The 27,928-nt window shown below is 39.7% G+C and overlaps 1 long non-coding RNA gene across 3 annotated transcripts; it reads left to right on the top strand.

Annotated features, from left to right (window-relative positions):
- Nucleotides 1-1,027: 1,027 nt before the first annotated feature.
- LOC138752335 (uncharacterized) lies at nucleotides 1,028-27,317 on the top strand. 3 transcript variants are annotated; one of them, XR_011350531.1, is made up of 4 exons: nucleotides 1,028-1,435; nucleotides 2,237-2,356; nucleotides 15,796-15,912; nucleotides 27,205-27,317. It is a non-coding gene; the product is annotated as an uncharacterized lncRNA (long non-coding RNA). The 3 variants fall into 3 exon arrangements; XR_011350532.1 differs by lacking the exon at nucleotides 15,796-15,912; XR_011350533.1 differs by lacking the exons at nucleotides 15,796-15,912; nucleotides 27,205-27,317 and adding an exon at nucleotides 8,866-9,024.
- Nucleotides 27,318-27,928: the final 611 nt, after the last annotated feature.

The raw sequence follows: 27,928 nt of genomic DNA on the forward strand, positions 1-27,928 counted from the left end.
CTGACCACATAGGTATTGGTGAAATCACTTTATACCAAAGATTATGGCCAGTCCTTCCTTCTCCAGTTGTGCATGGTTCTGTTCACAGGCCGTCAAGGAGCAGGAAGCATGTGCAGCCAGTTGTTCTCCCTTTTCTGTGACTTGTGACAATACGACACCTCAACCAACAGGTGAAGCATCAATGGCAGGGGTCATTTCCTTGTCAGCAGTTTCTTCAAGTGATTGAAAGCTTTGTCGGTTTCCGCATTCCAGCACCATTTCTGGTCTTTTTTAAACAATTGGTTGAGTGGGTTGCACAAAGTTGACATATTATGGATGTGCTTTCGATAATGGTTAACCAAATCTAAAAATGATTATAACTCAGATAGAGTCGATGGGCAAGGTGCACTGACTCCTTCACAGTCAATCGTAAATCCCAAATATGTTACTGAGGATATCATAAATACACACTTGTCTTGATGCAGTTGGACTTTAGCCTGTTCTAACCTGGCTAGGACTTTTTCCAGGTTTATTAGGTGCTCTGCTTCATCCCAACCCATTATGAAGATGTCATCTAGGTAACATCCAACATTTAGTCCTTACAATAGTTTGTCTATGACAGCTTGAACTATTACTGGAGCTGATGATATCCAATATGGCATCCTGGAGTAAGTGAACAATCCCAGTTGAGTGTTGATAACCACATAATTCCTAGATTTGTAGTCCAATTCAACTTGTGATAAATCCAATTTTGTGAATTTTTTTTCCCACCATTCATAGCTTGAAATAATTCCTCTGCGCTTGGATGGGATGTCCTGAAACTTGCAGCATGTAGCACATCAATTGACTCAAAGACTTGTTGACTCAAACCAAGGATTTTATTAACAAAAGACTGGAGCGTAATACATCAAGGTCAACCAGTCCAGACTGACCTGGGTCTGGTTAGGAGCAGTCCTTTATGACCTGCCAGTGGGCGTGGCTACGGCTCTCAGCCAATCATTATTACTATATGTAAATATATACAAATATATACATTGGTGATAGTATCCTGTACTATCACACAGTGCTTTGATAATTGTGACCTTATAGTCCCAACAAATTAGAATTTCACCGTTGGGTTTTCTGACCGGCACAATAGGAGCTGTCCAGTCGCTGTACTGAAGTTTCTCGAGTATTCCTTCATTTTTTAATCTGTTGAGTTCCAGTTCAATTTTTTTTATTGCAAAAGGTACCATCTTTGGCTGAAAGATCTTAGGATTGGCTTCCGGTTCATGTTGCAATTTTACCTGGACTCCCTGAATTTTTCCCAGATCCTTCTCAAAAAGTGACTGATACTTCTGAAGCACCTGCTTCAGCTTTGATTTATTTTTGCCCACAATTTGTACATTCTGACTTGACCATAACAATTTCTTTCCAATCCAGTTGGATGTGTGACAACCAATCCCTTCCCAACAAGGTGGGTCCTTTTATATCTACAATGTAAAGGGGTGATCCTTTCTTTGTCTGTCCCTTACACTTGATGACTACTTTACATTTCCCTTGCACTTCGACTTTCTCTCTGGTAACCGTCTTTAACTCAAGGTCCAACCGTTTCATTTCAAGTTTGGACAGTAGTTTGTCTTTCAGATCTTTTGACATTAATGGCACAGCTGCCCCTGTGTTGAGTTCCATCTGGACTAGTTTATTGTTAACTTTAATATGAACAAAAATTTCTGACTGGCGATCAACTACACTGCGGGTGTACTTTGCCAATATTCTGTCATCCTTGGAGTCACTTTGGTACTCTGGCTCACTGCTGGACCTTTAGTCATTTCCCCTAAGTTTTTTTTTATTTTGAAAGATTGTTTTTTATACTTCAATGTTGGAAGATTGCTTTTTACTTTAATTTTTTTCGTCCCTCAGTGAGCCTCTTTTCCTCTATTTTCTTTCTGTCTTGAACACTTTGACTTGATATGTCCCTCCTTGTCACATAAATAGCACTTGTCCCTTTTGTGATAACAAATATCAGGGCTGTGGTTATTCCTACCACAGCAGAAGCATTCTCATTGGTCCATTCTTTTCACCACATGTTCCCCTGTCAATGTTATGATTGGCTCAATGCTATTTCATAGACGGACTTTATGTCCAAACATTTCCTGCATAAGAATTGTTGTTGTTTTGGGCCGTTTCCAAAATACTTCCAAAACTACATGTCACTGGCAACTTAAGCAATTCTGCAAACTATTGGCTCACCATTTCGCCTGTCTTTTGCTTTCAGGTGTAGAATTTGCATCTTCCCGCAATCACCCCTGATTTTGGAAAGTTGTTTCCACTGACAGATGAGACTAAAACTAGAAGACATTGCCTCAAGGTTCGGTGGAGTAGATTTGGGAAGAAGGTGAGGAGGAACTTCTTTTATTTTCTCAGATACTAGTGAATCTGTGGAATTCTCTGCCCAACCAAGCAGTAGAGACTATTTCATTAAAAATATTTAAAACTCTGTTAGATAGATTTTTTCATCAATACATGTTATGGGGAAAAGGCAGGTATGTGGACCTGAGTCCACAGCCAGGTCATCCACGATTGTTATCATCCTCGTTTGCTTTGTCAGTTTAGGAGTTGAAGCAGAAGACAATGTGACCTTAAATAATACTGGCATCTACAAAATATTTGATCCACTTCTACGGACTTTGCTATATTCTAAAAAAGAGCTCATGGCTGGTGGTTTAAACTGAAACACAACTAAGTGACAAATTGTGGATGCCTGATCAGTGAGAAAAACCTGCCTGATTACCCTGGCAGCCTGGTTCTTGTAAGGTATCTCCTTTACAGTGTGTTGACATTGGCAACAATAGCTATAAAACATCTGTGTACTAGAATTTGGAAGTAATCAGCGTAATTAACAAATGTTGCGCATAGTGTTAGACCCTGGTTGTAATGGTTGCACCATTCATTGTGCTATAATGCTATCCAAAATTCAAATCAAATATGATTCCTGTTCCAAATCAAAGAATTAGGCTTTGCTTCATTTCTGTGAAAGTTTGAGGCAATTAAATATTACCATTCTAATGAATATTTCAATGTACTTTAAGCCGGGATAGATGATTGCTGGCTGATTAGAACATGAAACACTGCCTTGTCCTTTAATCTACTGCAAATTCTCGATTGCTATGTATTGCAAACTGGCTTCCTCATTATTACCATTAGTGGGGGACACAAATAATATTTTTTCCAAATATCTTGATGAAATTTTTTACAGAAGTTCTCTTTGAACAGAAACGTTCTCTTCATTATATGTACTGGCAGCATGCTGTCATGGATGGAGGCCACTACACAAATGGAAACAAATGCTGTCTTATTTGCCTTGTGTGGCCAAGCTACTGTGACACATTAATGCCAATGTCTGATGAATTCAGTCTGCATTTCTCTTTACTGACTCAGTTCATTCTTTCTCTAGTTGGGCATTTTAATTTTTCTCTTCATCCTGATATACTCACCCCTTCTCTTGATATCATTCACCTGATTTTTTAAAAATTTACCTTTTCACTCTGCTGCAAAGAATATCAGTTTGCTTTCTAGGCTTTAGAATAAGGTTGTTAAACTTAATTCCATGAGATGTTCATTACTTAACCTCCTTCACGTAAACACCTCATTTTCTGCATACTTGATAAGTAAGTCTTCAGACCGCATGGTGATTACCCAGAATGAATTCCTTTGCATTTCATTTGGTTTATATATTCTTTCAGTATTTAATGTTTCTCATTCGTCTGTTAGTTTCTATCTTTGCAAATACGCTGGTTACAAAATATCCCCTCTGTTGTATGCCAGCTGACTTGTCCTTCAAAACATCTGAAAGGGAAGTTTACTTTTGTAAGCAGTACTGTTAAACTTCTTTGAAATTGACATGGAAATGTGTAACCACTATCCTTTGCATCATAAACACATTTTTGTTGTAATTAAGGTTCTCTCTAAGCCATAAAATAAATTACTTTCCAAACTGTTCAACTCTTTCATACATAATCTAAGGCAGTAGTGAATTAGATATGGCCAACAATTATGTATCTAAGACAGCAATGAACCTTTCTGACTAATTTATGGAAATTTTATGCAATTGAGCCACCAGCATGTTAATCTGGTTGAAAGTAAGTGGTGCAGATTTCTAAGGCTGCTATATTGATGAGCCATACATCATGTAGATTACTAAAAACACTTCAAACTTTTACTTTCGAAGTGATGGATTAAATTTCATAAGATCAGGGTAGATATGGATGGTGTTAGAGGGTTGAACTTATTCATCATCTCAATTATTAAAAGTGGTTTCACTAACATCATATTCCCAGATCATATTTCATAATCACATCCCCAACTGGCAATGAAAGCACAGTCAAGGCAGCGAATGCTAAAATGTAGAAAGTGTTTTGTTTGATTTATTACTGGCTAGCCCATGTATTCACTTCAGCTCCTTAATCATTAAAGCTTCCTATTTTTAAATCTGCTGTCTCTTTGTTTAAATAATTTTATGACCCACATGTGGTTCTTCAGACAATGTGATTTTGCTTTCTTCAACTTTTTTCCTTTGAACCATCTCAGGAAATCCAGGTTATTACCTCAAAGCAATGTCTGAGATTGAATTATCTGCCATGGTTTGGACCAAAGAATCATGCACTAAAACTGGTGACTTTCCTGGAAACTGGGTCTATCACAGCAATGTGGTAGTTGAATAAGTTGGACAAAAGAAACTATGGAGTATATAAGTTCAGTCATCGACACAGTATGACATTGTACGGCATGCAGACCATGTGTAACATGTTGGATTACTCCCTCTAGCATGACCTGAGGTTTCCAGCATGGTCACATATGATGGGATTGAACTGGGACCAAGAGCTTCAGTTAGGATTGAGGAGAGAAGATTGATATACAGTTAGGAGCAATTAAACTCGGCAACTCAATCTCTCCTCAGAGGCTAACCCCCCTCATCTCTGGAATCAATGTGGGGAACCTCCTCTGTACTGCCTCCAAACCCAGTACAACCATGGGATGGCACGGTTAGTGTAGCAGTTAGCACAATGCTGTTACAGCACCATTGATTGGGATCCAGGGTTTGAATCCTGCACTGTCTGTAAGGAATTTGCATGTTCTTCCTGTGTCTGCATGTGTTTCCTCCAGGTGCTCCGGTTTCCTCCTACCCATCAAAATGTATGGGGGTTGTAGGTCAATTGGGTGTAATTGGGCAGCAAGACCCATGAGCCGAGAGGGCCAGTAACTATAATGCATATCTAAATTTAAAATAAAACATTTAAAAAATTAAAAATCCTTCCTCAAGTAAGGAGACCAGAACTGCTTGCAGTGCTACAGATGTGGCCCCACCATTAACTTATACAGTTGCAGCATAACCTTCCTGTTCCTAAATTCAATCCCTCTAGCAATGAAGGCTAACATTCTATTTGCCCTCTTGACAACCTGCTGCACCCACAAACTAACCTTTTGCAATTCATGCACAAGCACTCCTAAGTTCTTCTGCATGGCAGCATGCTGCAATCACTTGTAATTTAGATAATAATCTGATCTTCATTTTTCCTTTTAAAGTGGATAACCTCACATTTACCAACATTGTATTCCATCTGCCAGACCCTTGCCCACTCACTTAAGACTTTCCGTATCCTCTGCACAATTCGATTTGCCATTCAATTTAGTGTCATCAGCAAGTTTGATACTCTACACTCTATCCCTTCATTAATGAACATGAGATTCAGCCTTTGTTCTGAACGTGATGGAAATTTCATTTATTTCTTTCAGTTATGTAGCCACATTACCACAATAATGTGGATTGTTCATTGCTCAGGTTAATAGGTTCCAATCTTTCCAAATTTACAGCAAAGGCATTAGTGACCAATTAGCCTGGTGTTTGTTCAGTTTTCTTATAATTTTTCTGGCAGCATAATTTTGCAACATTGTTAAGAACCTATGACACCAAGACAAAGGAAAAATTGGTCCCTAAGAGCTCTTATAAAACTACAGTTTACATTTTTAACAGCTTGGATCTTCAGCAAAACAAAAATCTGAGAGCCAGAGGTTCATTAAAGTCACAATTCAACATTATGCCACAGAGATCCTTCTGTAGATGTGATTATTAATATTATAATATAAAAAATCTCTCTTCTGAATATGTATTGTCTAGGTCCTGCTGAGCATATATCCTGAGGTCTGCAACACCATTGTTGTTCAAAAAGAGATCATCACTTAATTCACCTTTGCAAATCCTCCTCAACCAACCCAGTGGAAGTTAATGGAGGCAATGGACATCTCTTTATCTTTTTTAATCAAATTAACCTCCATTAACTTCATAGAGGACCAGAAAGAAATGATTAATCAAGCTGAAATGAAATACTGTGATTGTTTTGTCTTGCTCTGTCATAAGTAATAAGTAGTGAAAGATTTATGTGAAATTAGCAACTGAGGAAGGCTGTAAGCCCAGAAGGCATGTGCTGCCAAGGTGAGTATAAATGAGAGAAGAAAGCAAAATCTCCAACCTTTGAAGATATTCCTAAAAAAAATCTTTGGGATACTCCAAAAAATAGCCAAGAAATTCAAAACCATCCAGGATAAAGTGGCTGGCTGAAGCAATTCCCCATCTGCCACCTAAAATATTCACTCCCATTCAGCAGCAAAATGTTTGCATTGCCTTCCATTCAAAAGATCCCAATCACCAGCTCAACACTTACCCAGCCCATGACCTCCATTCTTAAAATGCAGGCCACCCTCTAATGAAAGTCATATTGCCACCCAGAGTCACATGCTATCCAGATTTGGAAATATCTCACTATTGCTTCATCATTGTCTCAAAGTCCTGGAGGAGCCTTATCCAACCACTTTGTGAGAAACACAAAAGGCGCAAATGCTGGAATCTTGACAAACCATGATATGCCGGAGGGGTTCAGTTGGTCAGGCAGCATTCATGAAAGAAATGGTTAGTCAAGTCAATGCTTGGGGTCAGGACCCTTTTTCCGCTAGTTTATCACAGGATTCAAAAAGGTGGTTCCAAAAGAAATGGTTAGTCAAGTCAATGCTTGGGGTCAGGACCCTTTTTCCGCTAGTTTATCACAGGATTCAAAAAGGTGGTTCCAAAGATAATTGGCAGATGAGCAATACATGCTGGCCTGGCAAAAGCCATAGGTCCAGAATTAAACAAAACAAAATAATAAAGGGAGGAAAGAAGGTGTCCTGGGTAAACTTATACCTCTCATTTTGTTCGTTTTAGATTGGTCACAGTGTTTGAGCTACCGAAAGAAAATAGACACACACACCGAGAGCAGTTCAGTTCATACAAATGTTTATTACAAATCCGAAAGCTGATTTCACAACTACAATATGCAAGCCATTCCCAACTATACTTATCAACGCTTGGACTGGTCCCAACTGCCGAAGCGAGGCAACGACTACACACTTGTAGTTGGTTGTCAGGGCGCGGTAGCAACTTCTCCACCTCCCCCGACCGGGACGTTGGCTGGACTCCAGAAGTTCTTCTTCTTGCTGAGAGATGTTGCCACCTCTCGGAGAGTCTCAAACTTCAGCAGCGGAACCATGGCTTAGATTAAAAACTGCTTACCCAAGCACCTATTCCCAGCACAGCAAGAAAGATAAGCGAGCAAGCTAGCATGCTAGGCTTCTAACGAATAACATAATTTTCAGCTTATCACTTTGAATACAATGGTTTATTTTGCATCAAGGCTAGGCCTCTGACAGTCTGTGACCAAAACAAGCAGGAAGATTAAATGTTCTTGGTACACAGATGTCCTTTCGTCAGATAACAGCATCTCTGGTCCCTTGGTGGAATTTAGCTTATGTCTGCTGATTCTAAAAGACAAGCAGGTTCTCAGCCTTGCAGAACCCAGAGCTGCAAGTTTAAAAAAACAGGTTAGAATCTTCCATTACAGGTGGACATTTTCTGAAGGAGCTGTGAAGCATGACAGAGAGAGACCATATTGGTATTGGTAAGATGCCTTGTTGACCTTTGGCAGTTGGAGTGCAGAAGTAAGCTGGATATTTTTATTTGGCCTGATATTTTGACCATCTTCCTTCAGCTGATATTGTTCAAATGCAGTTATTTTCTTTTTATTTATTGTATTTTTATTTTTATTTAATCCAAGTGCAGCACTAGCTTCAAAGCCCATTCTTCTATAAACTGAAGAGAGAAAGCACTTTAAAAAAATATTCAATCTTCAAATCCATAATACGAATGTTCTACTTTCATCTCATTAAATGTAATTAGAGATTCTTCATCCACTGATGAGTACTGAAATTGTGTAATGAAAATCTCAGTTACATTATTTAGTTGCATAATGACCAATGAATGTATTTGCAAAAATCTGTGCAGAAAATTTGTCAGTATGACAAGTAATTTTCATACTTGTGTGATGTTGCCATCTAAAGCATGTACGATATAATGACGGCGTGAATCCCATCATGAAAGAAAGTTCAATTAGGATAGATGACTTCAGAATTTATTTAATTCTTACAGAGCCTAGGAAATACTGACCAAGGCATTTTTCCTCTTTTCCTTGTCTCTTCTCCTGAGGGTCAGAGTATCTCTTATTGAATTTATCACTGTGTCATCGCTATATATGCACTCTTAAAAAATCACAATCTCACCTGTATACATTACTCCAATTATAGATAGAGTGCCCCAGTCGAACACCTCCCCACCACTGAAATTATGGAGAGGTTATGTCCTTAATCAATCAATAGTATTACCAGTGACCATTTAATGTTGAAAATATCAGTCTTTAGTTGGAGATTAGCTTTCATGCTTTCCATCAAATGTACACTTTTTAATCTTTCGCTTCATTGTTGGACAGTCGGTTTTATGTTTCTCCATAATACTGTAACCATCTTGTTTGTGATCAACAGCAAAACCCCAACCCCCAAGTTGTGAGGGTTCACCCTCTTGAAGGATGTTCTGACATTGGCCTCAGAGACAGATATCAAAGGGTTGCCAGCTTCTGCAGGGATTTTCATTTGTACCTTTGAATTCTCCTTTTCAAAGTGAGCATTAAAACTTTTCAAAGTTGGCTTGTTCCAGTTACGAGCTTAATGTTTATTTTTCATGCATGAGCTGCAATGGTAAAGCTCTGAGTTTAACTCTACATACCCTACAAGAATAAAAAAGGTTAAAAAAACAATGTGCTCATTTGTTCCTGCCACTGTTCTATCCATGCTTTGAGAGGGAATCTAAGGTACAAGAATACACTGCAAAGATGGCACCTTACAGCGGCAACACTTTGCGTGCAGCTCCAATGCAAATGATCAGATATTCCTGTTTAGAACAACTACAGGTTGAACCCACACCCACATATGCAAGTAACATTGTATTAAGTATATTGGAAGATTTAGTGAGTATTGGAAATGGCAAACTCCGGTGGACAAAGAGCCATTCAAGCAGCTAGCACACAGGCCCTTTAAGGAAGCAGAGGTGGGGGGGGGGGGCTACAGATTATAGTAAAACACTGGGTCTTGAGGCCTCCGCTTCCTATCCCAACGTATAATCTTTAGAAAATAAACTGGATGAACTGAGCCAGACTACAGCAGCAGAGGGACACAAGGTGTGAGTGGTTCACTGAGAGCATTCTGGCTACAGCATTGCAGCCCAGCGGCTTCACATTCCACCACGCGGACCGCACATCAGCATTAGGTAAAGGTAGAGGCAGCAGTATTTGTTTCATCTTCAATTCATCATGGTGGATAAATATGACAGCAATGTCCTAGTACTGCTCTCTGACCTAGGATATCTGGTGATCAAGCGTCGCTTATTCTATCTGCCAAGGGAGTTCTCCACCGTCATCCTGGTCATTATGTACATTCCTCCCCAGGCTAACATCAGGCTGGCACTGTGGGGTGGGGGGGGGGGGAAGGGGGATGCTGAGAACTGAAATCAGCAGCCATGAGACAGCACTCCCTATAATGCCTTCCTGATCATTGTGGTAGACTTCAACCAGGCCAGCCTGAAGAAGTCTCTGACAAACTATCACCAACATATTACCTGTGCAACCAAAGAAGCTAACATGCTTGACCACTGCAACATCACCATGAAGAACACCTACCAATCTATCCCCATCCCATGCCTGGACTTAGGCAAGTCTGATCACCTGGCTGTACTTCTACTCCCAGCATACAAGTAGAGATGAGGACTATTGCACCAGTGTTGAAGGCAGTGAAAGTATGGTCGAGGGAGGCCAAGGAGTTTCTGCAGGATGTTTTGAATTTGGTGGACTGGACCATATTTCAGGATTCATCTCGTAACTTGAATGAATATGCCTTTGCTGTCACCGAATTCATCATGACCTGCGTGGATAAGTGTGTGTCCATGCATACATACCATGAGTACCCTAACCAAAAGCTATAGATGAATCAAAGGATTCACAACCTACTGAGGGCTAGGTTGATGGCATTATAGACTGGTGATCCAAATCTCTGCAAGAATTCCAGGTATGACCGATGGAAAGCTATCTTAACAGCAAACAATGAATTCCAAGTGAAGCTAGAGACAGAATCAGATGTTCACTTACTATGGCAGGGCTTACAGGCCACTACATCCCACAAGGCAAGGCCTAAAATTGTAAATTATTGTGATTCTTCACTCCACAATGAGCTGAACACCTATTATGCTCACTTTAAAAAAGGAGAATTCAAAGGTACCAATGAAAATCCCTGCAGAAGCTGGCGATCCTTTGATATCTGTCTCTGAGGCCAATGTCCTCAATAGTCCATAAGACCAGAAGTCCATAGGATATTGGGAGGATAAATAGGCCATTCTATCCATCGAGTCCACTCTGCCATTCCATCTTGAGCTAATCCATTCTCCTACAGCTCTACTCCTCTGCCTTTCCCTCATAACCCTTGATATCCTATCTATTCAGATGCCTATCAATCTCTGCCTTAAATACACCCAATGACTTGGCCTCCACAGCCGCTTGTTTTATCAATTTCCAGAGGTTCACCACTCACTAGCTAAAGAAATCCCTCCACATCTCTGTTTTAAGTGGGTGCCCTTCAATCCTGAAGCTTTGCCCTCTTATTCCAGATACCTCTAGCATGGGAAATATTTTTGCCACATCTACTCGGTCAAGGCCTATCAACATTCAACATGCTTTTAAGAGGTCCTCGCCTTATCCTTCTGACTCAAAGACCTACTGTCCTAGATCCATCAAATGTTTCTCATGTGCTAATCCCTTCATTCAATCTCTTCCCCATTCAACCTGGAAATTTGGAAGTGTGGTAGCTTCCTTTACACTGCATTTAGTTACCCAAAATTTACCAGACACTATCTTTCATCAACAGAACATGCCACCATTTACATCTTGTGTTGACAGGGCAATGTGCTTAAAGTTTCTGCAACGTAATGCTAAACATATTTTTTTCTTTTCTTGTAACAATTGTCTCATAACTAGCCCTCCCAGAATGTAGCATTCTTCTGTGAACCAGGTTCATAGCCCCCCTTGCCTGAGCAGTGTTGGTATAGCCATGCTCTGAAGTTGACAGGGATCATTGTTGCTCATAAAGCAGGAAAGGTGAGGTAAAGGTTCAGGTGTTTTATCAGATCTGAGGGCTCCTTGCAATGTGGTTAATAGGAATTTTATTTAATTCACACACTGGATATGAACATCTCTGACAAGTCTGGCTTTCTCTCATCCATCCAGACATTGAAATAATAGTCAGTTTTGGCAGACTACGTGATAAATTGTGACGTTTGATAGGGAATCCTGAGATCTTGACTTGACAACGGTCTTGAGTTGAAAACAACCAGCTGGAGGAAGCCCGACAGGTCAAGCAGCATCTTTAGATGGAAGTGGGCAGCAGACAATTCAGAAATGACTGACCCATTGAGTTCCTCTGGTAGTTTGTTTTTTTTTGCTCGAGGTTCTAGCATCTGCAATCTCATGTGCCCGCAGTCAACAATTTTGAATTACGTGACCTGTTGTGAATCCATTCCATTTGACATGGTGGAAGTAGTGAAACACCTTAATTTTCTCAATGTAAAGACATGACCAGGATCCCAAAGCGACTTTGAGGCAACTACTCCAATAATGCCATAATGATCAGCTGCAACTACAACAGGCAGATTGTTGGGTTCAAGATGAAGCATGATTTACCTAATAATGGTCCTCTCACACCAGATTGTAATTATGCTGTTCAGGACTCAGTCAGCTTGGTCAATCATAATTGTCATCAAGTCTTCCTTGATTTAATGAAGGCTATCACTAAGAACTTTTTTGGCAGATATTGTTGCTAGGGATACATAATGATACCAGATGTGTACAATGCTGGTTTTGATATCAAATGCACAAAATTGTGCCATTGACACCGATCCAAAAGCACCCACTAAAGACTGCCTGGAAACAAGTATGTCAGGATACTGCTTGCAGAAGGAACAGGGTGAACCTTACACTTTGGTTCAGTCCTCAGAACTGTATGATCAATAGCTTGCAAGATCAACTTTGCTGGATGTACCTCTACTGTTTTCAAATCTATTTCAAATCAAATGCAAGTTAGTTTGTCAGGTTTTAATCTTGTTCCACTTTATTGTGCAAGTTTGCTACAACTGCATGGCCTAATTAGCCATATTAAGGGTGATTCGGAGTTATGTGTCTGGATATTCCAGGATAGCTCCATTTCCTTCCGTTTGGAGGAATTACTGAATCAAATGGATTGTACGGCAAGGCAACTGATTCTAACTCTGACTCCTGATTCACTAAGTCAACTGAATTTAAATTCTCCAGCTGCTTTGGAGGGATTTTATCGCAACCCTCTGGAGCATTTCCCCCTGCCTCTGCATTATGAAACCAGTCACCTAGCCATGGTGCTACCAGGGGGGTAGCCAGGTTTTAACGTTAGGGGGAGCGAGCACATGACACATACTAGATGGTGAGTCAGTACTTGAATGACGGACTGCGCTGATTTTTCAGCAGTGTTAGACAAGAGGCAGGGTCGGGGGGGTGGGGGTTGGGGGAGGATGGGGGGAGGGGGTGATGGACAACTCTCCTGAGTCTATTGCAACGCAAGTAAAGTGGACAAACTTCCACAAGAGATAAACGGAGATTAGTTCTGTACTTAAACGTACATTAATTCTGAATAAATGATGGGAATCCACAAACCACAGGAGTCTTCATAGTCTTACAGTGTGCACAACATTTTCGTGAAATGAATGATAATCTTTACTCAAATGAAACACGGAGAAAAGCATTGGGAAGAAAAGAGGAATAGGTTCAAAATTGAGAGAAGCCTAATTCTGTAACTGGTTATATAAATTAGAAAATCCCATGTTGTGCTGAGACCGATGTCATTTCTGCGATGGATGATAGGAGCTGTTGATCCTCATGCCTCTTCCTGCTTAATCTTTATTCGAAAATGAGCATGGACACAGTGGACAGTACAGATCGGGGCCACTGTTGGTCCTAGCCTGTGGCAGTGTCGCCAATGCAGCCAACCTGTGCCTCATTGAGGGGAGCCGAGACTGTGCCCATTCACAACCCACGGACTCTAGGACCTGCCATGCTGCAACTCCAGTTGACTGACACCAAGGATTCTATCAAGCTTTTCGGGCGTCAGCTGGACTGTGTGGAACAAAAGTTGGGGGAAAATAAAAGTTTGTTTTCAGTTTACTGAAACATTTAACATTGTTGCTTTTTTTAAACTTGCTGAGTGAGAATGCGTTCATCCGTGACTCTGACCACATTTGAAGCGAGTGGATGGGGGTGTATGTGCAGCTCTTCATTCTCACCCAACTCCTGTGATGTATTAGTGGGCCACCAGCACATCACAGGAGACTGAGGGGTGAGCACACAGTCCAAAAAGGGGCCACTTTTGAAGAATATGCTCGGAGGAGCAGTTGCTTTCTTCCCCCCACCCACCCACCCTCCACCTACCCTTGCCACCAGGTGCCAGATTCCCTTTGGACACTACCTTTGACTCCATTGATAATCTTGTGCTTCATCAGCAGTTTTGTGTTTGTGGAAATGTTAAACTCTTTCTTCTTTTTCCTGACGAATTGGCACATTCGTCTCCACAAGCATTGCTCACCTTCTGCTATCTTCACCGTTGATGGAACAGAACCGTTTCAGGGAAAATTTAGTAAAGATACTCAAAACAACAAGGGAGTTAATGAGCAGAATATATTTTCAGGTTCTGTAACTAGAGTGTAAAGTTCAATAAATGGCCATGGGGAGAGGATGAATTTTTGGATATTATAATCATTTGGAATGTTCAATCATACTTTTCAAAAAGTATTTAGATATAGAGGAAAATTTTGCAATGATTCCCGGGAAGGATCAAGTGAATGGGACAGGAGTTGCCAATTCTGTGCTGAATAATTCTATGAATCTCTTTATTTGTGAGGCTTGGTGGCAGGGGTGCAATGCTGCCAGATCTCACTAGAGCGGCGCTCCGGCACCTCAGAGAGCAGCTCCAGGTACCCCTTTGTTGTTGATTTTTGTGAGGTCTGGCACCTAAAAAATCAGCACTGCACCCCTGCTTGGTGGTCATTTAAGTTGGCTCCAACAAGCTGGGTGTCCTTCATGGATTCTACAGCTTTTCTGAGGAGCAATAGCCTGTTAGTCTTGGACCATGGTTCCTTGAATCCCTACCAAAGCTCTGATCAGCTAGTCATTCTCAACATTTTGGATTTATTCAGTTCCTAAATCTTAGCTTGGCTGAAGCCCATCGGACATTGACCAGTACAAATTGTATTAATCTCACAAGTAATTCTTATTGGACACAAATAGGGATGGGATTGAAATTTATTGTCAGCAATAGAACAAGATGAATGGTAACTGGTAGCTTTTTTAACCACTAGAAACAAAGAATTATACATGAATATACAGGGATTTTTACATTTGAATATGCAGGGCATAGAGGAATATGTATCACATGCCACCCCAGAGATTTAATATAATTTAGCATCATTCAGCACAGAAATCATGAGGGGAATGGTCTGTTCCTGTGCTCTACTGTTCTAGATTATTGTTAAAAGCCAGGCCTAATGTGAACTACTGATGTAAACATTTTGTCCCTCCACAAAAGGTGATTTCCACCACCTCCCCCTCCAAAAAAAAGATTCAGCTAATACATCAATGTTTCTTCTGAGAAAAAAAGACAATAACTAATCAATAACTAATCCTCTTAACAGGATTACAGTATATTAAAATCAAACATTATGGAACACAATGTATTTTAGCAAATGTTATTAACTTATAGGATTAGTAACCCAATCACACAAAGGCAGTTTAAATGGACCACAATAATTACGCATCAGCTGCGCTCTACTTATTTCAAAATATAATTCTGTTTACTGCCCAAGATCAACAGTCATGTTGTGTCTCCTTGCATGGCTGACAAATTAATGGTTTCAATTCTGACTTAGATCTAGTTCAGCAGGAATGTTGGCAACTCCAATTCAACTCCTTTGTAATTCACCCAGTGCCACAGATCTCATCATAATAACCTTGAACCAAACGTCACTGATTACAAAAATTGGTTGGTTCTCCCACTATAGAGGAGGACAAGCAGATTTAATATAAACACAATGGCATCATGAAGAAAGCCTCTACTTCCTCAGGAGTTTGCGGAGGAGCTAGTGGAGTTGTTCAAGTGAACCGGTACGGACTTGAAGGGCCAACATGGCCTGTTTCTGTGCTGTAAACGGTTATATGGTTATGGTTATATGGTTATAACACATCAGCCGAGCAAAGAAAAAAGCTACATTAACAAAGATATTGGAATTGTTAATTAAGTATCCAGAGCTCTAAATGTGTAAGGTTTGTACTTTTTGGAATTGCTCTGCATCAGAATGAATAGCGTATCCTGGTTTCTGATGGGAAACAAGAGAGGCTGCGGATGTGGTAAATCTGGAGGAACATGCAAAGAGCTGGAGGATCTCAACGGGTCAGGCAGCGTCCACAGAAGGTAATTAATCAATGCTTTGACCCATGAATCTTCATCAGGAATAGCAAAAAAAAGTCTGCCCCTTTGTCTCCTTAGACAATAGCCTTGTTAACATTTCAGTCTATAAACAAGACAATTATAGAATCATAGAACATTACAGCACAGAAACTGGCCCCTTCCGCCATTCTAGTCTGAGCTAAGCTTTATTTTCTCATCCCACTGACCTGAACCCAGTCCCTAGTCCTCCATGCCTCTCCCATCCATGTACCTGTCAAAGTTCTTCTAAAATGTTAAAATTGAGCCCGCATTCACCTCTTCAGTTGGCAGCTTGTTTTCCACTCTCTGTGTGAAGAAGTTCCCCCTCATGTTCCCTCTAAACCAGTGGTTCTCAACCTTTTACTTTCCACTCACATACTACTTGAAGTAATCCCTATGCCATAGTTGCTCTGTGATTAGTAAGGGATTGCTTAAGGCAGTATGTGGGTGGGAAGAAAAAATTTGAAAACTACTGTTTTAATTGTGCCTTGTTGACTTGTTATGTGCACGGTTTCATAACTCCAAAGGAAATGGGCCAATGACAATTTTTCTCAAGCAAAATATTTCAGTAACAATTGGGTCTAGAGCAGAGATTCTCAACATTCCCTTCCCACTCACATACCAAGTAAAGCAATCCCTTACTAATCACAGAGTACCTATGACATAGGGATTACTTCAAGTGGTAGGTGAGTGGAAAAAAAAGGTTGAGAATCACTGCTCTAAACATTTCCCCTTTCACTCTATTCCATCAGAAAAAAATACATACAATCTGAAAGACAAGAATACTTAATTCAAACAAATTTGGGAACAATACATAAAATATGTCGGAGAATGCCGACCACAAATCTCCATCTCTTAAAACAACATAATTATGAGCACAATAGGATTTAAATATGTGAAAGTGGATGATACGACTTTTTTCTTTATGTTATTTCTTTGTTTTATGTGTTTTATTATTTATTGATTTTTGAAGAGGGATGGGGAAAGGGAGAGGGATGAAAGGGGGGAAAAGAAGAAATGACACTATGTATATATTTGATGATGATCATTTGTGGATATTGTTATTGATATGACTCATAGTGCAAGACATTTTTTAAAAACCTCTATCAAATCTCCCATCATTCTTCTATGCTTCATGGAATAAAGTCCTAACCTGTTTAACCTTGTAACTCAGTTCCTGAAGTCCAGGCAACATCCTAGTAAATTTTCTCTGCACTCTTTGTATCTAATTGATATCTTTCCGATAGTTAGAACCAAAACAGCACATAATACTCCAAATTTGGCCTCACCAATGCCTTATACAACTTTACCATAGCATCCCAACTCCTATTCTCAACACTTTAATCTATGAAGAAAAATATGCCAAAAGCTTTCTTTACAACCCACCTGTGATGCCACTTTCAGGGAATTATGTATCTGTATTTCCAGATCCCTCTGTTCTACCGCACTCCTCAGTACTCCTCCATTTACTATGTACGTCCTTTCATTGATATAGATGACAAACAGCACCAATCCCTGAGGCACACGACTAGTCACAGTCCTCCAATCTGATAAGCAATCATCCACCATTACTCTCTGGCTTCTCCTGTCCAATCATTGTCAAATTCAGTTCACTACTTCACCTAGCATCTAAACCTTCCTGACTAACCTCACATGGGCGACCTTGTCAAAGGCCTTTACTAAAGTCCACATAAACAACATCAACAGCCTTTCCTTCAACCTTCCTGGTAACCTCCTCAAAAAATTCTATAAGATTGGTTAAACACAGCCTACTACACACAAAGTCATGTTGACTATCCCTAATCAATTGACTGTCCAAATAATTGTATATTCAATCTCTTAGAACACCTTCCAATAATTAACTACTACTGATGTCAGGCACCCTGGCCTATAGTTTCCAGGGTTACTTTTGGAACCTTTTTAAACAATAGAACAATGTGAGCTACCCTCCAATCTTCTGGCACCATATCCATGGCTAAGGACATTTTAAATATTTCTGCCAGAGCCCCTGCAAATTCTAAACTAGTCTCCTTCAAGGTCTGAGGGAATATCTTGTCAGGATTTATCCACACTTACTTGGTTTAAGGCAGTGAGCACTTCCTCCTCTTTAATCTATATAAGTTTCATGACCTCACTGCTTGTTTTCCATACTTCCTATGACTCTATACTTGTTTACTGAATGAATACTGGTGAAAAAATAACATTTAAGATCTTCCCATCTCTTTTGGTTCCATACAAATCTGACCACTCTGATCTTCAAGGGGACCAATTTTTCCCCTTACTATCCTTTTGCTTTTAATATATCTGTAGAAACCCTTAGGATGTTCCTTCACATTGTCTGCCAAAGCAACCTCATTTCTTTCTTGAGGTTTTGCTTGCATTTTTTATATTCCTCAAGTACCTCATTTGTTCCATGTAGCCTATTCCTTCTATACACCTCTCTTCTTCCAAACCATATCCCCAGTATCCCTCGAAAACCAAGGTTCCCTATGCCTGTTAACTTTAATCCTGACAGGAACATACAAACTCTGTACTCAAAATTTTACCTTTGAAGGTTCTCCACAAACCTCGCATGTCTTTGCCTGAAAACAACTTATCCCAATCTACACATTCTAGATCCTTCTTCATTTACTCAAAATTGGCCTTTCTCCAATTTAGAATGTCAACCTGAGGCCCAGACCTATGTCATAATTAACTTGAAAATAATGTCATTATGATCACAACCTAAATGTTCTCCTAGATATACTTCAGTCACCTGTCCTGTCTCTGGATAGGAGATCCAGTATTGCACCCTCTCTAGTTGGCACCTTTTATATTGATTTAGAAACATTCCTGAACACATTTGACTAACTCCAAGCTATCCAACCCTTTTACAGTATGGAAATCCCAGTCAATATGTGGAAAATTAAAATCTCCTACTATCAGAACCTTATGTTTGCTGCAGTTGTCTGCTATCTCTCTACAGGCTTGCTCCTCCAATTCTTGTTGACTATTGGGTGGTCTATAATACAACCCCTGAGCATGGTCATACCTTTCCTGTTCCTCAGCTCCACCCATATAGCCTCAGTAAACAAGCCTTCTGGTGTGTCCTGTCTGAGCACAGCTGCGATATTTTTCCTGATGAGCAATGCCACTCCTCTCCCTGAAGTTCCAAAGAGAAACAACAGAACTATTTAGAAAAGCAAGGAAAGCCTTTAATCAACTTTGTGACAATTCAAATATACCATTGTATCAGCCATAAAGTGGGTGGTAAAATGCCTGCAGAGAATTCTATGCCCATCATCCAAATGTATGCTTTTAATATAATCAGAGTGGCCAAAGACAGATTGGATGTTCGCTTTGCTGAAAACCTGTGTTCTGTCTGTGGATCTAAACAAACTCCCAGTTACCAATCTTTTCAATTCCTTTGTGAAACAAGAAAATCCGCAAACACACAGAAATGCTAAGGGAACTCAGCTGATCTTGCTTCAAGGAAGAAGGGCTCAGGCCAGAAATGTTGGTAACATATCTTTGCCTCCTGTGGATGCTGCGAGACCAACTGACTTCCTCCAGCATTTCTGTGTTTTTTTTTCCCTTCTCCATTCCACACAGACATATATGTCCTCAGCCTATCTAGTGCCAGGTTGAGGCCAAATGTAAATTAGAAGAACAACCTATCAACCTATCATATTCCTCCAGGGCAGCCTATCAACCTATCAACATATTCCTCCAGGGCAGCCTATCAACCTATCAACATATTCCTCCAGGGCAGCCTATCAATCTATCAACCTATCATATTCCTCCAATGGCATAAACATTGATTTTTTTTAGATAGCCCCACCTCTATCTGGTTCCACTGTTTCCATTTCTTCTTTTCTTATTCCTGTACTTATTTTTCTCTAATTTTCAACTCCCCCTTCCCATTTGGTCTTCCTCTAGCTCTCTCCCCACTTGCCCCACTTTCTATCCAGTACCCTAATGACCTCTTAGCCCTTTCCCATCATTCTCAGCAGAGGCAACTTATCTTGAGGAGAGTGGGAACCATTAATGGATATGCTTTCCTGTTTCCTGGGTTACATGTTACTTACTTGTTTTGCCATGTGCCTGAGATATGACCTCCACTATAGTCAAAACACTTAAAGGCAGGGAGGAAAGAGCAGGTGAGAAGATGCCCCAGCTAATCTACCAGAGGTGTTTTAGAGAAATACGAAAACTGCGGATTCTGGAATCTTAATGAGGTGCTGGAGGAACTCAATGGGCCAGGCAGCAGCCATGGATAGAAATGGTCAGTCAGCATTTCAGGTTGGGACTCTTTACTGAGATTAGAGTAGGAAGAGGTGATATCATTGGAGGGATAGAAATATGGTCAACCTTATAGAAAATAGAACAAATCTTCAATAAATCTTTCCATAAAACAATGTACATCAGAGAATCCATCCTTTTTTACATACATTTGTAATCTGAAAGTTTCCAGTGAGAAAAAATTGTGCCAACTGAAATAAAGTCCTATAGCTATTAATAAACTATTCTAATAATCCTCCCAACCAGCTCCCTGTCCAATTTGCAAGTAACTTGTTATGGCTGTTTAAGATCTCTGCATGGGTTTCAAAAGAGAAAACAAAAATAGAGGAGCAAGAAATGGTACAGATTTATAGTATATCTGCAAATAATGTGTTTGCTTGATCATTGTAGTGTAATTATGACCACAGCTTCTACATCTTTTTCAAGATGTCACGGTGCAGTTCCTCAAGCTTGTATTGACCCTGATTTTAAGTATAAGGGTATTAAAGGGTATTAAAGGTTATGGAGAGAAGGCGGGGACGGGGTACTGAACTTTAAGATCAGCCATGATCTCGTTGAATGGCGGAGCAGGCTCGAAGTGTCGAATGACCTACTCTTGCTCCTATCTTCTATGTTTCTATGTTTCTAACATTACAGGGAGTGTAGATCAATAGAAAAGTGGGAGGGGGAGTTAAAGTGGGAAGGACTGGCAGTTCAAGGTTATAAGCATATGACATTCTCCATTGAGATTCGGAAATACAAACTTGTCAATTGTTTTAATTCCAATTATTCACTCGGCCATAACCTTTTAATTCACACAAATCTAGTGCATGAAAAAAACTGGCATAAATGACCACTATTGGTGCTGGATACTGCACCTATTCAAGAACAGTAAATCTTTCAGATTACCGTCTTAATAAAAGCAACACTTGAACAAGTCCCCTCCTCAGTTCAAGTGTATTTACTCTTATTATTGTATATGGGCATTGTAGTGCACGTCGAAAGAACCAAACCAAGGCTTTTATTAACTAAAAGACTGAAGCATATCACAAGTAGGTCGACCAGTCCAGAATGACCTGGTCTGGCTAGGAGCAATCCTTTAAGACCTGCCAGTAGGTGTGGCTACACTCTCAGCCAATCACAGTCATCCTACACTACCATCTGTACATATGTACATATACACATTGGTGATAGAATCTGTACTATCACAGGCATCTCTTACATAACTTGGTTAGTTAGGGCAAGCCTTTTACTCTCGTTCATAATTTACTTGTGAAATTGATGATATTAGATGATCTTGAACAATAACCAGAGTTATAAAGACAATGTGTGAAGAATGTAAAAGGAAGGCACAGCAAAACAGAAGGGACAAAAAAATAATCTGGAGGTGAAAGTCGAACAAAGAAGTTATATATGCATATTTAAACCAATTGTACAAAATATTACAGCCCACTGCTTAAATCCAGGGTGTTTAGACTCCTTAACATACTGTATGGACACAAATGAATTACTTCTAATTGAAGAGATAAACTGAGGCTTAGAGGACCTCTTTTGTAACAGTCCCATCTGGTGCAGATGCATTTAAAATTGCATCAAAAATTGACCTTGACATTTATGTTTTAAATTAATGATCTTGACATTTAACTGATTGAGAATCAGCATTTTGGAGCAATGCCCGATCTAAGAATTACGCAGTCAAATTAAAGAGCTTGTCCTTTTTGTTCCACCTGCAGTGCACATCGACAGTGAGTGAAATGAAAGATCTGGCACTTGTTTCAGAAATCAGATACATTTTGTTTTATCCTTCATTTGGAGCTTATTGGGAGTTCTTTGGTCTGATGCTCCTGCTGTCTTCTGTTATTAATCCAGATGTTAAGGGTGTGGCCACTTTGTGTGTTGGTACGCCAAGTTACTGGAACATGGAAGAGGGCCCTATTTAAACATTTTGTTGACCTGCTGAGTGGTTCATGTCTTCAGGAAACAATGGATGGATTTTCAGAATGGGGGTATCTAATGTCATTGATGGCACACATATTCCCATCAGACACCCTCCCCCCAACAAGGATGCACTAGCCTACTACAATTGGAAAGGGTGGTGGTCCATTGTTCTTCAAGCTGTGTGGACTACAACCAATGGTAAGCGTCATGGTCTGAGTTACAATTATTTGCCTTTATCAATTAATGTGTTTCATACATTGATCTGAACACAGACTTTTTGTTGCTCCAGCTTCACAGATGTGTATGTAGGTTGGCCTGGTTGCACGCATAATGCTCGAGTTTTAGCCAACTCATTCGTCTGCAGAAAGACTGAAGATCAAGAAGGGGTATCTCTTCCCACGTGAAGTAAGTTTATATACTCCACTGTACAGTAATGTATGTGTGAATCAATCATATCAATCAATTGTGTTTTTTTGTCATGTAACCATATAGGATACAATGACAATTAAATAAATAAATAAATATATATATATATTTTTTTATATATATGTTAAAATGAAGGAATAGCTGACTGACTCAACTTCAAATTAAACTTATGATAAGTCCAAGGGTCAGTTTCTATCCTGTTTTTGTAAAATGGCCACTAGAAAACATTAGTGTTTGTGATTTCAGAGGTGGGATAAAGTACTTATAACTCTACATTGCTCTGCCTACAGAAATACAAAACCGTTAATGGAGTGGAAATCCCCGTGTATCTAATCGAGACCCATCTTACCCCCTCAGGAAGTGGCTGATGAAGGGGTTCACTAACCACTACGCACTCAATCAAATGCAGCAAAGCTTTAACTACCCTTTGAGCTCAGCAAGGATGGTGGTAGAAAATGCTTTCGAGTGTCTTAAAGGTCGCTGGAGGTGCTTAGCCAAGCGACTTGATATTTGTACCACTTATGTATCAGACATAAGGGGGGAGGGTGTCTGATGGGAATATGTTGTTATTGCCTGTTGTGTTCTATACAATATATGTGTGACAGATTTGTACATATGTACAAATGGTAGTGTAGGATGACTGTGATTGGCTGAGAGTGTAGCCACACCTACTGGCAGGTCTTAAAGGATTGCTCCTAGCCAGACCAGGTCATTCTGGACTGGTTGACCTACTTGTGATATGCTCCAGTCTTTCAGTTAATAAAAGCCTTGGTTTGGATCAACAAGTCTTTGGTTCTTTCGACGCGCATTACAATATGTGAAATCGACAAGAAATATTTCTTGCTCGAGTGGAACACTGAGCTGCCCGATCTCCCTGAGGAGCCTGAGCGAGTTGTTTACTTATCAGGGTGCATAGCCATACAGTCACCAGGCGATTTGTGAGGCAATTATATCCCTTATGTAAGCAATTTAAGCAAGAAAATAATAACTTTTAGTAAATATATATTGCACATCAGGTAATTGTAGTGAACATGAAACATGTAAACAACAATAAAAAGGTTTAATTCAATTGCATATAACTATTTACAACTGTCCAAATATACAAAACACCAATAACCATGAGCTACAATAGTAACTGTTACATCACTCGAGCAGCTGGAGGAAGGAGGAGGAAAAAAGTGATTGAAATGACTTCTATGCCTCGTCTGTGTGTTGCATGCTGTCATTCTGCTGTGGTGCCAGAGAAAAATACTGGCTATGGGGGGGTGGGGGGGTGGGGTGCAGGAGTGCAGTACTGTCGTGTGGGTGTCTGTTGCAGTACAGTGGGAGCAGGGTTCTATCGAGCAGAAGATGGCATGAGTCCATTCATTTCCCATATAAGTGATGTCTGGTTCTGCAGATCACATCGGAAGTCCTTGAACCTGTTGCCAAACCCATTCATTTCCTCAGTCCGCTCACGTATATCAGATTCCTATGCTGTCATCTCTTCCTCAGCAGCTGGATCGGTCTCAGAGTAAGATAGATCCCCCATGCTGCTTGGAAGAGCAACTAGGTTTGCCAAGTGACTTGTGTCCCAGGTGGAATAGATCAAAATATGGCCAGTCCAAACACCCTCTACCACTCCTGCTATTGTGGTTGTTTACCTCATGGCATTTCTTTATTTTTTAAATATTTGTATTGAGTTTAATATATAAACTTGCATACAAAATTCAATGAGCTATATAACTAGTCATCTCTTCATCTCATACACATGTAATGAAATTCAGAAAGAATAATATAGCAGCGTTAGCCAGTTGCCTATTCATATGAAAAACAAAGCAATTAACATATTTTTAATGTACATAATTAAAGCCATTTACCAAATTATTTGAGTTAAAAAACAATAAAAGAAAATAGAAAAAATACTATAAAACTAAAACTAATCTGCTCCCTCCATCTAATTAAGGTTACCATTAGTTATACCAAAAGAAGTTTGGGATCAGATAGCGACCTCCATGCATTGGACGGCAAAGGCCTGGACTCTTCAGAGTTCTTAATTCTTCCAATCATAATGGGCTCCACATCTTTACAAATTGAAATTTTCTGTCTTTAATATTGTATCTAATTTTCTCCAAGCTTAAGTAAGATATTACATCATGTAACCACTGTGCATGGTTAATGTGGTGAGTTTCAGACAGGGCTCTATTTGGCTCAACAAAAAACGAAACAGAGCAATTAAAGGACAAGGCTCTATTTTGATTTTAAAAGTCATGGATAAAGTTTGGAAAATATCTTTCCAAAACTCTAAATTTGGGCATTCCAAACACATGTGGCTTTCTTACACAGGCTTTTCAGCTTGCTTATCACCTGTGACTTATCCTTAACAAAGCCACAGTCTCTTAGTTTTTGAGCAAGCCTCTCCAATAACAAGCCGCCTTTTACCATTCCTGTAATATGGCACTTAATTTCATCCTCAGCATGGAGAGTAAGGAGCTCACAATCTCTTTATATCATGACCGTTAGATGCTGAATCCTGACTGTTGCTCAAAAATTTTCACATTTCGCACTGATGCATCACACGTACTATACATAATCACAGCGTCATATTCCTCACCTGAGTTGGTCCTGGAATACCAGATTCGCCTTTTACACAGACAACATTCCAGAGGTGACACTGCGCCTGCTGCTGGAAAAAAGAGCCTGGACTGGAACGACCCCACCATTCTGCGTCGGTGCTTTTTAGACAGCAGGCATAGTGTAAAAAAGCCGCAATTATCCCAGAACTAAGCAGCTGTGTAAAAGTCTCTAATAACTCTGGGAGCTGCCCTTTTCTGCCCATTATCCACTCTGAACACTTGCAACCTACATTTGTAAATTCTTTGTGGAATGTGGCTGAGATTTGTCAGGCAAGTGTAGAAATCATCTGCTGAATTGCTTGGATCTACAAAATCTACATTAAGTTAACATGTGCAATTGAGTTGCGATCATGCAAGTTGATCTACTTGGTAAATTTCCAAGGGTCCTTTGTAGCCCTCAGGGATGCCACCTTTGGAAAAATGTCAAGGCACAGGTCTCTGAGAACTTCACTAAATTTTGACTCCCAGGTGCCTGAAACCAACACAAACCACCGACCGCTCCTATTAGTCACTGTTCAGAATGAGATTTGATTTGGTAATGAAGCAAGACAGCGTAATCAGGCAATCAGTCTGAGAATTTAAAGCACAGAGTAGGGGAAAAAAAAGATGTGATTTGAAAAGCTTCCAATTTTCCAACCCTCTTGTGCACAATTCCCACCCCCTGTTAAGTATCTCCACCAGCAGGAATTTCCAGTCTGTTGCCTGCTTTGACATGACATCTATTATCCTGGCAATTCAAGAACCATTATGTTCAACACTAGATTTGATTATTTCTAATTGTACTTATCTTTAATCCTGATGCTAATCAAATGTGCATCCAACTGTTCTAAAGCTGTTAATTGGCACAGCATTAACTAGTTTACCTAAGAATCCAATAATCCACCTATCCATCATTTTGTAGGCACAGGGGAACACTTTCAACTAATCTCATATCTCACTTGAGGCTTGTTAATCTTATACTTGTAAATGTTAGCTCAATGGCCACAGTCCAAATGGTGCACATTCCTATATTTTCGGAGGCATTATCCTCCAGTAACTGAGAAGGCTGTGGAAGATTCTAGGACACTATCCAGAGGCTAATGACTTGCCCAATGATTTATCCTCAACCTCTCCCCCTAAAATCTGATTCTTGAATAAATTGTTTTATTTGCTGTTCATTGGAACATACTATGTATAAAAATACTGATATTTTCACCACAGGATGTGATTATTCTGCCTTTTCATGGTCCCTCTCCTTGTTTTTATTCCTTAGTGAAAACAAATTCTATTCACATTTTTTTGAGGTTCTTTTCATGCTTTAAAGCTCTAAGAATCAACCTCACAACTCTCTCAGGAACTTCTCAAGAGCTTTATAGCTCCAACCTCTGCACAATTTTTCAAGTTATCCTCACCAATGATGCATGCAAGGTTAGAGTAATTTTTCAAGTGAGATTCATTGCACTCAACAGTTGGATTCAAGATCATGTAACAAAGGTGAAACATGCTGTTATAGACTATTGTGCACCCAGTCACAGGGGAGTTCTTAATAGCATAAAATAGAATGTGATTTGGAAACCTCAAGCAAACATTTTGCTTTACAATATAAACTGATTCAATAAGAAACCAATTTCAGATTAGATTGTGGTCAAAATAGGAAGTATTTCTGTAAAATACTATATGTTCATACTATAAACTGAAAATAAATAATATTATATTACTAATAACTAGCACATGAACTGTTTACTTATTTAATAGCTTATAGTTATGTGAATCTTAACATTTGTCCAAAATTAATCTTCAAAGAATTCTCAAAAATCTAATCAAAATGTTTGACTTTTGGATTTATACTGAGGACTAGCTGCTGGGTCTGAATGGATCCTATCAGCTTGAATAAAATGTCATCATCTAGATTTTAGACCATCCATTACAGTTCTTGTCACTTTTATTGCTCATTATTGATGATCATTTTGGCTCTGACGAATATGAAAGTTTTCTTTTAGCTTTTGAATTCTATTGTGGAATTATTCTGCCTGTAATTCAATGATTTGATCTTTGACAGGTGCATTAAAATGACGCCTATTTAAAGTGTGGAATATGAAACGTCCCAGGAGAAGAAAAGCCTCATAATTCATGCGACTAAGGATGAGTGAATTATAAAGTTATTGCGAACAAGTGAGATTTATTTCATATTCATGGCTTCCAACTCACCACACTTTTTATTCATACAGTTATGATAGATACATCAAAAGCATTCTGCTATTGTTGGTTCTTCTTTACAGAGTGTGTGAATTTAAAGTTCTCTGTTATTCTCCCAAGTCTTTTGCATTTTGTGACCTCTCTTCAGGAATGATTCAAAATAGTCACTGGGAGTGCTGCCTCCATCTAAAAGTTGTTTAACGTGTTCACAATGCACAGAAATCCAACCAGCATCTGAGAAATTGAAGTTATTGTTTCTGACAGACATTATGTTTTTGAATAAGACCTAGATAACCCATCGCTCACAAGCACCATTTGCAATCACATTTATTTTTAAAATAGTTTTAAATTAAACACATCTGAAAAAGCACCAAGATATAAATATACTGTAAATATTTGAGTATAATGTGTTCCGTGTATAATGTGACCCCCCCCCCATTTTTGAGGGGGAAAAGGGAGAAAAATTTTACCCCCGTGCATAATACGACCCCCCTCCCCTCACCCGCCTGAGTCGCACTGCTGTTACTCTGGCCGCTTGCCCGCCTGCCCGAGTCACACTGCCATCTCTCACGACCCCCCCCTCCCCT

This window comes from Narcine bancroftii, chromosome 2, assembly GCF_036971445.1.
Source record: "Narcine bancroftii isolate sNarBan1 chromosome 2, sNarBan1.hap1, whole genome shotgun sequence".
In the NCBI taxonomy this organism is placed as follows: Eukaryota; Metazoa; Chordata; class Chondrichthyes; order Torpediniformes; family Narcinidae; genus Narcine; species Narcine bancroftii.